This window comes from Arachis ipaensis, chromosome B6, assembly GCF_059453495.1.
Source record: "Arachis ipaensis isolate K30076 ecotype BB chromosome B6, ASM5945349v1, whole genome shotgun sequence".
In the NCBI taxonomy this organism is placed as follows: domain Eukaryota; kingdom Viridiplantae; phylum Streptophyta; class Magnoliopsida; order Fabales; family Fabaceae; genus Arachis; species Arachis ipaensis.
In genome coordinates, this window is record NC_142441.1 from 137,749,400 (window position 1) to 137,763,165 (window position 13,766).

At 36.3% G+C, this 13,766-nt stretch overlaps 2 pseudogenes; both read left to right on the top strand.

Moving 5' to 3' along the window:
* Nucleotides 1–5,584: 5,584 nt before the first annotated feature.
* On the top strand, nucleotides 5,585–6,689 carry LOC148562882 (amino acid transporter AVT1I pseudogene; annotated as a pseudogene).
* A 1,463-nt stretch (nucleotides 6,690–8,152) lies between these two features.
* Nucleotides 8,153–9,477, top strand: LOC148562883 (uncharacterized; annotated as a pseudogene).
* The last annotated feature ends 4,289 nt before the right edge of the window (nucleotides 9,478–13,766 follow it).

Consider the following 13,766-nt stretch of genomic DNA (forward strand, 5'->3'; position numbering starts at 1 on the left):
CAAAATATTCAAAATGGAGGTGCCCCCCCAATAATTCAGGGAAGCGGTAAGTAGCAAGGTGTTGATAAGCTCCAAACAAAATTTTATTTGAATTGGCCAATCAAAATGGGAGTTATAGAACTAGGGTGGCCCAGCTGCGAAAATGGTGTTACCTGCACATAATTCCACAATGAATAGGGTCAAATTAAGGTGAAGCATATGGACTACATCATATCTTCAACATAATCACATTCATGATAAGAAATCTTTCACATGTAGTAAGAATGATATATATTTTACACTATACAGGAAAAGACTAGCTCAACAAATTGGAACAATGAAACACTTAATATAGGACAAAAGAAAAAATGGCTGACCCATAAAATCAACGCTTGAAGCAATGCTCCTCATATAGATACGGCCAATGGCAGAGATGCCAGCATTATAGGGCCATGTTTATTCTGAATTTGAGGATCCGAAAATTTTATAAAATAAGTAATCATCCAACAATCTTCCCGTCGAATGGGAAAGAAACAGAAAAAACAGAAGCCCGTTTTTCAAATATTATGATATACAAGAGATACTTGAAAATGTGAGATAAATAAATAAATAAATAAAGCAAAGAGAAACTATTGATTAATTGGAATAGACTTGATTAATACCCAGTTAAATAAAAAGCATTAACCAATCTATTTTAAAGCAAGAGACTTGATTATACTAGTACTACTATTGAGGTTTGCTTCTGCAAGAATACCCAACAAGAATCAGCTTTTATAGCCGTTTTTCTTCACTTCACTTTAGTATTAAAATTATTCACCATAGCAGTTTATCAATGAAGACCCATTTTTCCACCTTCCTTTTTGTTTCTCCATCTTAATGTATATTTGGCCGCGAGTTGGCAGAGACACCAAAACAGATTATACCAACTTAAAACCAACAGAATTTATATATCTATTTCAAAGTTTCTTTAATTCATAAACATATGCAATTGCAACGCCCAAGGTTGTTGGTCTACTCTAGGGTATAAGACAACTGTAAATTTTGTAGGAGAGAAAGCAGAAAAATTATTGAGCTACAAAACAGCTTGAAATTTGTATCAGAAAAATAATTTCTAATTTTTTCTTGTATATATATGATATTTACCTCCCTCACTATTTAATTATAAGAAGAAAAGAAAAATCACAAATATCAACCTGTACTCTATACAACCATATCCTAGGAGGGAAAATAGCAATATTTTATTTTATTTTATTTTATTTTTGTGATTACAAAAATGAGAAACAATCATAAAACACCAATCTTTCCCAGCTAGATTATTTTAAAAAAAGGTAAAATATATTTTTTGTACCTAACGTGTGCAAGAAGTTTTAAAAATACCCTAACATTTAATTTTATATAAATTTTACACTTGACGCCTGATATACGTTTCAATTCTATTTCTATGTGTTAACGCTATCTATTAATCATAGTTCAATCAAGTTAATTTTGAAACATAAACCATACAATTATGGACAAAAATGATTATAAATTTTAAAATTGAGGTCAATTTTAAACCATATTAACAGACATAGTTAACACATACAAATATAATTAAACTTATTCCAAACATTGGGGTTGAAATTGGTAAAAATGTTAGGAGTAACTTTGAAACTTCTTGCAAATATTAGGGATAAAAACATACCTTAAAAAAATGAAAAAGAAACTGTATTAGTCATTTTCTGGAATTGAAAATAGTTAACCAAGATAGGTAAAGGGAAACAACATCTTTGAGAATACTGTATCTTCACCATCATAGGTTGGCAACAACTGAACCGCAGAGACAACCAGCATAAAGAAGCTGCTAGAGAGAATTTGAACACCCTCTGTAGGATACTACTCAAAACTCTTCAGGATTAGGATTTTTGGTATGGAAAGTCATGGGTTTTCCCTATGAACTTATGTACTCACTAAATTCAGAGTCTTTGGCTCGTATAAAGAAGCTAAGATACTGTGGTAGTCCATAGTATTTTTAGAACTTTAGTATATATGATTGGAAAGGAATTCTGGGGTTATAGTGATTTCTTTTCAACTAATGATTAATTGGTTAAATTTGGGATAAGATTGTCTATGTGATATTCAAAGGGACTGGTATTCTACGTTATAGGGTTTACCCATTTAGGAAACAGCCATTTCTTTTGTATCTATGCTATTTGAATGTGAGGATGTCTTTTCTATCAAAAAAAATAAATAAATAGAATAAAGAGATAAATAAAATCATCCACCAAGCATTAAAGCCAGATACTAATTGTTTACTTGAGCAATCATAACTAAATATCTGTCGCAGAAAAGGACAGTTAATGCACCAGAAAGCTTGTTATGATGAGGCAAAGAATCTGGTAAATGTAGAGTTTTCTTTCTACTTGTAAGAAAAACTAGGATCGAAAATCACAAAAACCTCCAAAAATTTGCTTCACTTTTTTCAAGCCTACAGCTGGTATGTGTGGGGGAGCCTTAGTGCAACACTGCAAGAGGAAGGTTAATATCATATACCTACCTGGTCATGATGCAAATCCTTAGAACAGTCTCTCTCCTAATGGGAAATTGGGTAGACTCCAACAAGTGAAACCATATGAAATAGGCTGCCATAGCTATGATATTTTATGCATCTATGCAACAACAATCTTTGCATTATGTGCTGGTCACAGGTTCAAATCCCATAAACAAATTCTATGCTGCCATGAGTAAGAGTGTGAGTATCTTCCCTCTCCAAACCCTACCAAGTGAGAGCTCTGTGCACTAGCATCCCTCTATTTATGCAGCATTGTTTGGTAAGCTGACACTGTTTTACTATTTATGTTGGCTTTTGTACCTTGTCAAATTAAATATAGTGAACATCCTTGCATATGCTGACAATTTTACTTAGCAACAGTCAGCAAACTTCAGCAACTAACCTCTTAGCTGCATCAGTGATCATGCTAGGAATCCACGTTACAAATGGTCAAAATATTAAAGAATTTCTTTTAAAGCATCTCTTGACTTCTGTCTATGTAATTGTATTCTAGGTGTTGCATGTTACGCAGAACCCTAGAGACAAAATTCCTAACCAGATTATCTACTTTTTCTCCTTCCAAAGATACTTATTTCATCTGTCTGCAAAATTCGTCAAACACAGATAGACGTATTTTAATTAAATAGTTAAACTAATAAGTATTGTCTGATTTTGAAATCCTATTTTATGCTTGAATTTGTTCAAAAGAAACCAACCTCATAAATTAGAGTTCACGATAATTGTTCAAGAGCAGTATTTAACATGCTTATTTGCTTTCTCTTGATTTCAAAGATACAGTTAAGTATTCCTAATCAAGATTGTCAATAGTATACACTTCATGAAGAAACAGAGCTGAGACTTCAATAAGAGTTTAAGCTAAATTTTTAGGTTGATATTATTAGCACATAGCATGTACTTAGCGGAGATAAGGAAAAGAAAACAAACAAAATTATTAAGCATAAAATTCCTAATATAAGGGAATAGTGCTAATTTGAAGAGTATAAAGCAACTGTTTACATATAACATAAAAGGCAGGATCATTGGATTTAGTTTGTTGCACTTAATTATTTTTCTTGTGTATCAACTTATTTGAAACAACTCATTACAAGGAAAAAGGAAAATAAAGGAGAGAGAATCATTGTTCATACATGATAACTTCCGGTAGGAAACACTTTCTGAACAGAACTAAAGAGTAAAACTTCACAAATCATGGAACAATATGCAATTAAAAGAACCTCGTACACTTTCCTAGACTACCATCCTATGAACCAAATCTTTTATCCTCTTTAAAGAGCTTCGTTCAAGTGTGGTAACAACCGAGTATGATCAATGCCACGTGCAAAAGCTGGCCAGCATTACTAGGTAAAAGAATCACCATCATAGAGTACTATTTTCCACTTATTAATAATACAAGTTTCTCAAATGCAAGTCAAAAAGTGAAGAACAGATATCTGAGACCTCACATGAAGAAATTGACAGATACTTGTTGGTTCTCATAATGTGTTTGCCTTTATAATTCGATGTTGAAACTCCATGTGTAATAATACATCACACAAATAAATTTTTGCGCACACACCCCTGTCCTCTTACCTTATCCAATGCAACAATAAAAATAATAATTACCCTATATCCCATTCCCTATGAGGGTTTGCTAGATCAAAGAGTGACATTACATCCTATCATAAACTATGTCTAAATTCCAGGGCAAATTGCTAAACATTTCTTTCAACTTTGAACATACTTTATTCCCCAACAACCAGGTTAGAAAGGAAGCGACTCGTCTCAAAAACTATGAAACAAAAATCAAACTTAACGAAAAACATTGTGAGTTGTGACAGATTTCTAACAAGCGGAAAAACGATTCATCAAGTTCAAATATTCAATGCATTTTCTAATCTCATTACCAAAATTAATAAAATAAAATAAAATCAAACTCACCTCCCCTAAGTCTGTCTCCTCATCCGTTTCCTGAGCTTCTTGTACTTGTGCTTGTTCATCTTCCGCTTCCTCTTCTTCTTCACACTATCGGCCCACAGCTTGCCTGAATCGTCGTCACCACCGCCACCATGCGAATCCGCAGGCGAGGGAGGCCCAATTGAGGGAATGGGATTTAAGAAAAAACCAAACGGGAAGCTAGGGAAAATCACGGGGGAACAAGAAGCGGCAAAGTACTCCGTTTCTGGAATCGGATGAATTGGTGGGAAAGGGAGTTGAATAGAAGGGGTTTGCGGTTCTGAGGGTTTCAGTGGCGGAACTTGCGAAACGCGTTGGAGGGAAGTGGCGAGGAATCTCGTGTTGGCTACTGATCTTGTGAGAATCTTTTGAAGCCCCGAAGCCATTGAAGGAATCGCGAAGAAGAAGAAGAAGAAGAAGAATAGTTTCTTCGCTATTCCAGTGTTGATTGCGGCGTAATGTGTGAACCGTTGTTTTGTTTTGGAACTACTGGAGTATTTTCATTTTTAACACTGCCAATGCAATATTTTACTGGGTAATGTTAAGGAGACAAAAAAAAAAAGGTAAGAATTTACCTTATTTAGTATTTATTAATTGTCGCAACAATTAATAAATACTACATAAGGCAAATTATAGCTGTTTTTGACTGATTTTCTTTGGTTACCAAATATTTTTGTATTTTATTTTGGTTGCCTACGCTAATGGTAGTCCGTGGATTACTGCCTAACAGCCTAAGGGTTTGTCAATAAAGTGTTTACAGTTCAATTCTATCGGTTTTGTATATAATTTTTTGAGTAAAAGACAAATAGGTCCTTGACCTTTTTTTTACGAATATTTTAGTTCTCAAGAATTGAAAAATACATTCATGTCCTTGACCCTTCAAAAATGCAGACAAATTCATCCTTCTGTTGAATTCACTCCGTTAAATCCAACACAAAATTCTGATGTGGCAAACGTGAAGCTGACCTGGCTGTTACGGGATGACACGTGGCTTTCAACTTTTGAAAATAGGACAAATTAGTCCCCACGCACTAAAACGACACCATTTCACCACTTTTCCCAATCTTTTAAATTGTTGAGCCCTAATCCTTCGACTCCATAGAAACGGTGAAGTGGGTGTAGTGGATGAAGAAGAAAGAGAAGACTTTGTTTTACCCAAGTAGCTTCTTCTTGCTTATGAGTTCTTGCTCCCCCAATCTTGGCATAGCTAGCTTCTTCTTGCTCACCCTCCTCGTCTTCCTCTCCTGCTTCTTCTACCTCGATTACAGAGGCTTACGTTCTTGGAAAACTACGCTGCTTCTTCTTCTTCTTCCGCTGCTCTTCCACTGGTTCAGTTTCTCTCTAAAAAGGGCTATCAATGCAATGTTTATGATGGTAACTAGATTTGGGATGAATCCTACCCTTTCTACCACTCTGCCAATTGCTCCTTTCTTGATCAAGGTTTTCGATGCTTTGAGAATGGAAGACCTGATTCCGAAAGGCGAAATTTTGTTGATAAAAAGTATACATCATGGAGGACTAGCTAATGTAAAATTTTCACGCAAGAAGAGTTGTTTTTGTTTCTCATCCAATTTGGGTTTTTTCTTTACATTGCAGGTTCTGTTTGTGTGCTTTTTTTTAACCGCAGCTGGTTTTGCTTCTATGGCTATAATCGGATACCTCATGTTCGGTCCAAACGTTCAATCACAAGTAACATTGAACCTGCCAATAGACAAATTAAGCTCAAGAGTAGCAATATACACAACATTGGTCAATCCAATATCGAAGTATGCTTTGATGACAACACCTATCACCAATGCTTTGAAAAATTTGCTTCCAAGAAAGTACAAGAATAGATTCACCAAAATTTTGGTCAGCACTATAATGGTAATCAGCACTGTCATTATTGCATTGACTGTGCTTTTATTTGGGGAACTAATGTCTCTGGTTGGAGCATTTCTAAGTGTCACAGCTTCTATTCTTCTTCCATGCTCATGCTACTTGAAGATTTCAGGAAAATACAGGATTTTGGGGTGTGAAACAATAGCCATAGTGGCTATAATTGTAGCAGCTGTGGTAATTGGAATAGCTGGAACATATACCACACTTATGGATATTGTGCACCATTTTAATATCTACTCTTTGAACTTGATACAAATTCAAAGAAGCCATGCCATTTTTTTTTACTTTCTTGAATCATTCTTCTACAATACAAATTCCCTCCCTCTTATATTAGGATATCCAACACTAACCTATAGACAAAATAAAAATAAACATTAATGACGTGTTTCTTGACACGGATTCAACTTCAATTATAGATAGAAATTATTTCATGCTTATGAAACACAAAAGTTTATTACCTGCCAGGTCTAAGCAATGCAGAATCAAGAATCTCAGGTCTGTTGGTGGCAGCAATTATAATAACACCAGTGTTTCTGGTGAATCCATCCATTTCTATGAGAAATTGATTCAGTGTTTGCTCTCTTTCATCATTCCCTCCACCAATGCCAGTACCTCTCTGCCTCCCTACAGTATCTAACTCATCAATGAACATCAAACACGGCAAATTCGCTTTTGCCTTGTTGAACAAGTCCCTCACCCTTGAAGCACCTACACCAACAAACATCTCAATGGACTCTGAACCTGATAGAGAAAAGAATGGAACACCAGCACTTGGGTGAGACGCCATCTTTGCCATCCTTTCCGTTAGGATGCGAGCTCGAGCCGAACTGATCTCCACTTCTTCTCCAGCTTGATGATACTCCTTCAGATGCCATGGAAGGAAGAATTTCCTTTCTTCCTCCACTCCCCACAACAACACCCACTTCGCCGTTTCTGTGCAGACGAGGGATTAGGGCAGAACAATTTGAAAGATTGGGGGAGGTAACAAAACGGCGTCATTTTACTCTCCGGGGACTTATATGTCCTGTTTCGAAAAGCCCCTTGCCACGTGGGCTCCGTAACGGCCAGGTCAGACTTTTCCGTCCAGCCCAAACGCCTGAATTTAACGGAAGGGTTAAAATGTCCACGTTTTTCGGGGGTAAGCGACTTGAATGTATTTTTTCTTCCTTGAGGACGAAAATGTCCGCGAAAAAAAAGGTCAGGGACCTATTTGTCTTTTACTCTAATTTTTTTTATAGAAATGTGTAATCGATAGGTTGGATTACTTTGCAAAAAAAAAAAAATTTAACATCAAATTAGAGAATATGTTTTGTTTGTTGTAAAATTTTTTAAATTTTATAAAGAGGAGTGCTACGGGCCAGCAACTTTTGTGATTTATAGCCATCAAATAGTCATCAATGATAATTTTAATGGTGTGAGATTTCATCCAATGGCTCACTTTTTTTTGTTGGTTACATACTGGCCAAAATTTGAAAAAGTTGCTGGCCCCTAGACTTTTCCTTTTATAAATAGAGTTAATAGTCAAAACCGTTCTTGAAAGAAATTTCGATCTCCATTTTCGTCTCTGAAAGATAAAATTAATCAAATTTGTCCCCGAAAGATAACCAACCTAGTCACGTTAGTCCTTCCGTCATCTCTTGCGATGTGGTGGCTAACGCTCGCTGACATGCCTGTTAACTGCCAGCGTGGCACTCTCTTAGTGTACTCTCTTGTTGCAGATAAGTTTATTAGATCAATTCAAATAAGTCCCTAAGTTCATGAACCCTAATCTCAAATCCAAATGAACCGAACCTCACCTCCATAGCAGATTCCATGTTCCAGGTTGTCCCTGCTGCCGCTCGCGTCACTACCTACGCCCTTCAATACCGCCATCGTCTACGCATCGACGCCGTTTGTATCGTAGTCCAAAGTAGAACAAAATCTATCATCAACACCGCTACTTGTTTTTCCATGTATTAGAATTCAGAGGACAGAAAAGCTGTAAGGAAAATGGGCATGAAAAGAAGGAAGAAAATTGAAATTTCCTGGAGGAGTGACATCTCTTTCTCAGGTAGCATTCTTGATTCTTTGTGTTGAACTTAACCCTCTTAGGAAAAGGATGAATCAATTCACAAAGTCAAAATCTTTGAGAAGTCCAACAAGCCATAAGGTGGAAACTGATGAGGCCAGATCAAATGAGACTGCAAACATTACAAGGAACAAGACATAAGAAATCGTTGTTAAGTGATTTATCTAACACATGGAAACAGTGCGTTCAATTGGGTATATACCTTCCACTCCATTGATAATAGAAAGAAGAGCAGTGCAAGTGCAATCGGCTCGGAATCCCATGAGTTTGACAAAGATTGCTCCATGGTAGCACATGTGGTAGTTTCCAGCAATTTAGATTTTGAACAAGAAAGACAAATATTTGATAACTCTATGGTGACAGAATTTGTTTTGTATGATTTTACACACTCAAAACCAAGTGTTTCACGTGAAACAAAGTCTTTCTGTGAGCAAGATATTTCTGAGAGGCAAAAAGCTTCCAAGGAAGAGACTTTGAGGCTGGATGAATAGACTTTGAGGCTGGATGAAGAGAATTTTACAAGTAAAAACAAATGTCAATACAAGCCTCTATCAACTGGTGTCAAATTGGATTACTCAGATTCTTGTCATTCATTGTCCACTAGATCATATTCAAACATTGAAAGTGTTGCTGTTGTTTTAGAAATTCCATTTTCTAGGAGAGAAAGCTTGAAGTACAGAAGAGGAGATAGAATAAGTGCTAAAGAGTAGTCTAGCATTAGGGATCAGAGAAGAAATAGTCTTCATGAAAGCAAATTCCAGGAACAGTTGAAGGTGGTGATACCAACCGGCAATCATGGTTTACCAGACACCGAAAGTCAAGGTCCGTCGTCATTACTTGATCGATTGAGACATGGTGGAGGTTGTGACTGTGGTGGCTGGGACATGGCCTATCCCCTTGTTCTTTAGGCAATCCTAGTATTCAATTTTTCGAAGACTTCCCTCTTATGGAGGAATATCTAGCACTAGCACTGTTCATTCAGGTACATCTTGGCGGCATTGAAGGCGTAGGTAGTGACCCGGGCGACAGCAGGGACAACCTGGGAACATGGAATCTGCTATGGAGGTAAGGTTTGATTGCTTTGGATTTGGGATTAGGGTTCATGGACTTAGGGACTGATTTAAATTGATATAGTAAACTTATCTCATCAGCAACAGGAGAGTACATTAAGCGAGTGCCACGCTGGCAGTTAACAGGCCATGTCAGCGAGCGTTAGCCACCTCAGTGCAGGAGATGACGGAAAGACTAACGCGACCAGATTGGTTATCTTTCGGAGACAAATTTGATTAATTTTATCTTTCGAGGATGAAAATGAAGATCGAGGTATCTTTTAGGGACGATTTTGACTATTAACTCTTTATAAATAAGAGGGTTTGATTTTGCTCCTAAAAATCGGAGAACTTTATTTCAACATTTTAAATCAAATAGTACCATATTTAAGAGGGTTCTTTTATAGTGGCCAAGAAATTAAGATGGCTAAAATGACCATGTGATGTGTACTGTATTTCTTGGTGACACGTGTAGTGGAAGTGATTGACTGTACTATGAAAAAACAAAGTGAATTTATTAATTACAGTAAAAATAATAATAATTGGTAACATTAATGAAGGGAAAAATCATAAAATTAAAATTTATTTTTGGAAAAAATTTTATTAGAAAAAAATAAAAGAAATTTGAAAGCTACAGTTAGGATTCCAACTTCAAACAAGGGACTTAGTCAATGGATAGTCTAGTGAGTCAGATAGTGTGATTATTGTTGAAGGTTGTTAACCTCCCTTTGTGGTCGGTGGTGGGCTACGGAGGTGAAATTCGTTGTAGGTCGTTGTCGCAGTACCTGTTAGGCATTGATCGGAGAAGGTGATTTGCGTGGATTATTCTATCAAAGTGTCGGAAGTAGGGCGGCGTTGAATGGCGCTAGTTGGAGGTGAAAGCAGAGAATGAGCGTCGTGGGTCGTTGGCGTCGTATCTGGTAGGCGTGGATTGGAGAAGCTTGTGTGCGTGGAATTGAACATCAAGGTGTCAGAAGCGGCTTGGTGCAACAGGTATATTGTCGATGGCATTGGTAGTCGCTACATTCAGGTATGTTATCATCCTTTTTTCCATTTTTTTATGCCGTCGTTGTTGGGTTCTCAGTTTATGTTGTTAGTATCTTAAATGAGTATGGATCTTGGAAGAATATTAAATGGTCATCTTTGGATTATTATTGAAACTTTAATGAAAGTGCCTTACTTCTGTTGGTTTTCAACATGAATAAATTCAATAAAGTACCAAAACATGGCATGTGATTGTACAAGAAGTTTAACAATAATGTGTGTATATATTTTAGCATTCATGAATCAATTTTCTTCCTCACTTTCTTCCTATCTTTAGAAAGTATTATTGGTTTAGTTGGTTAGCTTCTTGTTGCTGAGAGATGTATTTATCACACCATCTATGTATATATGGCTTATTCGTTTACATTGGTTGTTTAGAGAGAGTCATTAGCCATAAAGAGTGTTTGTGTTAGAAACTTTTGTTGGAATGTTCAAAGGAGATTTGAGTACTTCTCCACAAATATCACTACAAGTTATGATCTTACTTATCTATTTGAGTTTTCTTTATTTTATTTTATTTTGATTTTCAATTGTTTTCGCGCAAAATAAACTTTTTACTTTCGAGTTATGCTTTAGTTCGTATTTATTCTTCTCCAATGTTCTGGATTCAAATAAACTCTCCTATTTATCTTCTTTCTCTCCTTCTTTCATTGAAAGGGTTGAAGGAGATTTGAGTACTTCTCCATAAATGCCACTGCAAATTTGTTTGTTCTTTTAATAAATTTGCCCCCATGCACTCCAAAGACACACTTCTCTGGGCTTAGCTTCATGTTATATAGTCGGAATTGTTGAAAATTTTCTTTTAGGTTGTTGGTATGATTGATGCTAGACTTGGTCTTTGCTACCATATTGTCTACATATACCTCTATATTTCGTCCGATTTGGTTGGCAAATATTTTATCCATTAGCTTTTGATACGTAGCACCCGCATTTTTAAACCCAAAGGGCATAACCTTGTAATAGAAATTGCCATAGTCGATAATAAAAGCAGTCTTATTCTGGTCTGGTGAATACATAAGTATTTAGCTATAGCCAGAATAAGTATCCATAAAACTTAAACTTTGAAAACCAGATGAGCTGTCAACTAATTTATCAATACAGGATAAGAATACGCGTCATTTGGACAGGTATTGTTGAGGTCAGTGAAGTCCACACACATCCTCCACTTGCCATTGTGTTTTTTAACCATGACTACATTTGCTAACTAGCTTGTGAATCTGATTTCTTTTATAAATCCAATGTCCAATGGTTTTTGGGTTTCCTCTAAGGATGCCTTCTTTTTGTCTATGCCGTGGTGTTGTTTCTTCTGAGATATAGGTCGACTTGAGGGATTAAGTGCTAGCTTGTGACAAATGACGTTCGGATCAATCTCCGGCATGTCTGCTTGGGTCCAGGTAAATTGGCCAACATTTTGCTAAAGCAATGTGATGAGTTATTCTTTTTTCGGTCCTTGTAATGTGTCTCCTGTGTAGGTATGTTAGTTCTCATCTTCTATCAGCGTCACCTTGGTCAAGTTGTCTGTTGGTATATGTCGGTCTTGTATGTCTGTCCTCGGATCAAGATCCACTAAGGGAGGTAAACTCTCCGAGTTATAAACGGCATGAACGTGTTGTTGCTCAGATTGCCTTGGAGGATTGTTTTGAGACTTGCATTATAGCATTGTCTAGCTTCTTTCTGGTCAGCGTTGACCCTGAGAAAGTTGTTATCCTGTATACAAAACTTAACACATAGGTGTACTATAGAAACAACAGCACCAAATGTATTTAAAGAAGGTCTCCCTAAAATGATGTTGTATGGGCTTTAACAGTCTAGAACTAAGTATTGGATATCTAGGATTTTATAATCAGGGTATTGACCTAGGTTATTTGTAACTATATATAACCTCGCATTGGAATGTGCTCACCTGAGAAACCTACCAATTCTCCTAGGCTGCGTTTGTTTCTGAGAACAGGACAAGACAAGACACTGATAACAAGACATAAAGGACAGAGACACATAATTTAGTGTTCTTGTATTCTGTTTGGTGATAAAATAGAACAAATTATAGAAATCTAATCTATTCTCATTTTTTTCATTCAAAAAATTTGAGAAAAAAATATAATAATAAAAAATATAATTATAAAAAATCAACAAAAATAATGAAAGAAAAATGAAAAATAAGTTGTATCCTTTGTTAGTGTCTCTGTATCCTTCCTGTCAGGATGGATACAAAATCTACTAATTCAATGTCTCTGGACACAATGTCTCTGTCCATGTCTCATCTGTCAAACACGATTTTGTGTCTTAGTGTCATTGTATTAATGTCCTATCCCTGTAAACAAACACAGCCCTATTGATGGTGGTAGGTTTTTGTCACTTAGCTTTGTTTTTTTATATGTAGAATAGAACAACATGTCTGTACTACTGTCCGGGTCTAAAATGACTTTTTTCATCAATAGCTCACCAACCTGAAGTGATATGACTACAGGATTGTCCAAATTTTTATCCATCGCTTTGAAGACGTCTGAAGATTTGAATGCGATCTCTAGGATATTTGTGTTAGTGGTTAAAGTCGATTCGGACTCAATCACTGACATCATTGCCCTGTACGGCCTCTTTTGGGCAGAATTGCAACATCTTTCACTTGTGAAATCACCAGAAATACAATTAATAATGCAACGAGGTTGATTAAGGTTTTCGTTTACCTTTTTCCTTTGTCTCTATAATTGTCATTCGCCTTTGAATGTTGGCAAAAGTTCGTTGTGTTTCGTCTCTATCCTTAACTATCTATGTATTTGTCTAACAGGCTCTGGTGAGCTAGTTTTTCAAGGAGGTCTTTTGCTATAACACAATCAGCTATGGTATGGCCATACTTCTGGTAAAAAGTACAGTACTTATATTTGTTCACATATCATTGGTCTTGATAAGTTATGGCTTTGTTTGGTGGTTTGATCAATTTAGAGTGTAAGATATCTTTAATGATGTCTTCCCTTTTAGTGTTGAATGGAGTATATGTGTCAAATTTCGATGTTAGTTTGAACAGCTTTTGGTCCACCTTATAGCTAGAGTTAGGTTTTTCTGCTCTCCGAATTTGTCGAAGTTCTTCTATTTCAATTTGGTTTGTTGTCCTTTTCTTGAACTCGGCTAGCCTCTTTGGCTTCATCACTGCTATAGTCTCCTGAAATTTTTTAGGTCGGAGCCCACTCTTTATTGCATGCAAGTGGACTTCTAGATTCAGGTTAGGTATTTCCATGGTTGCTTTAGCAAACCTCATCATGTAGTCCTC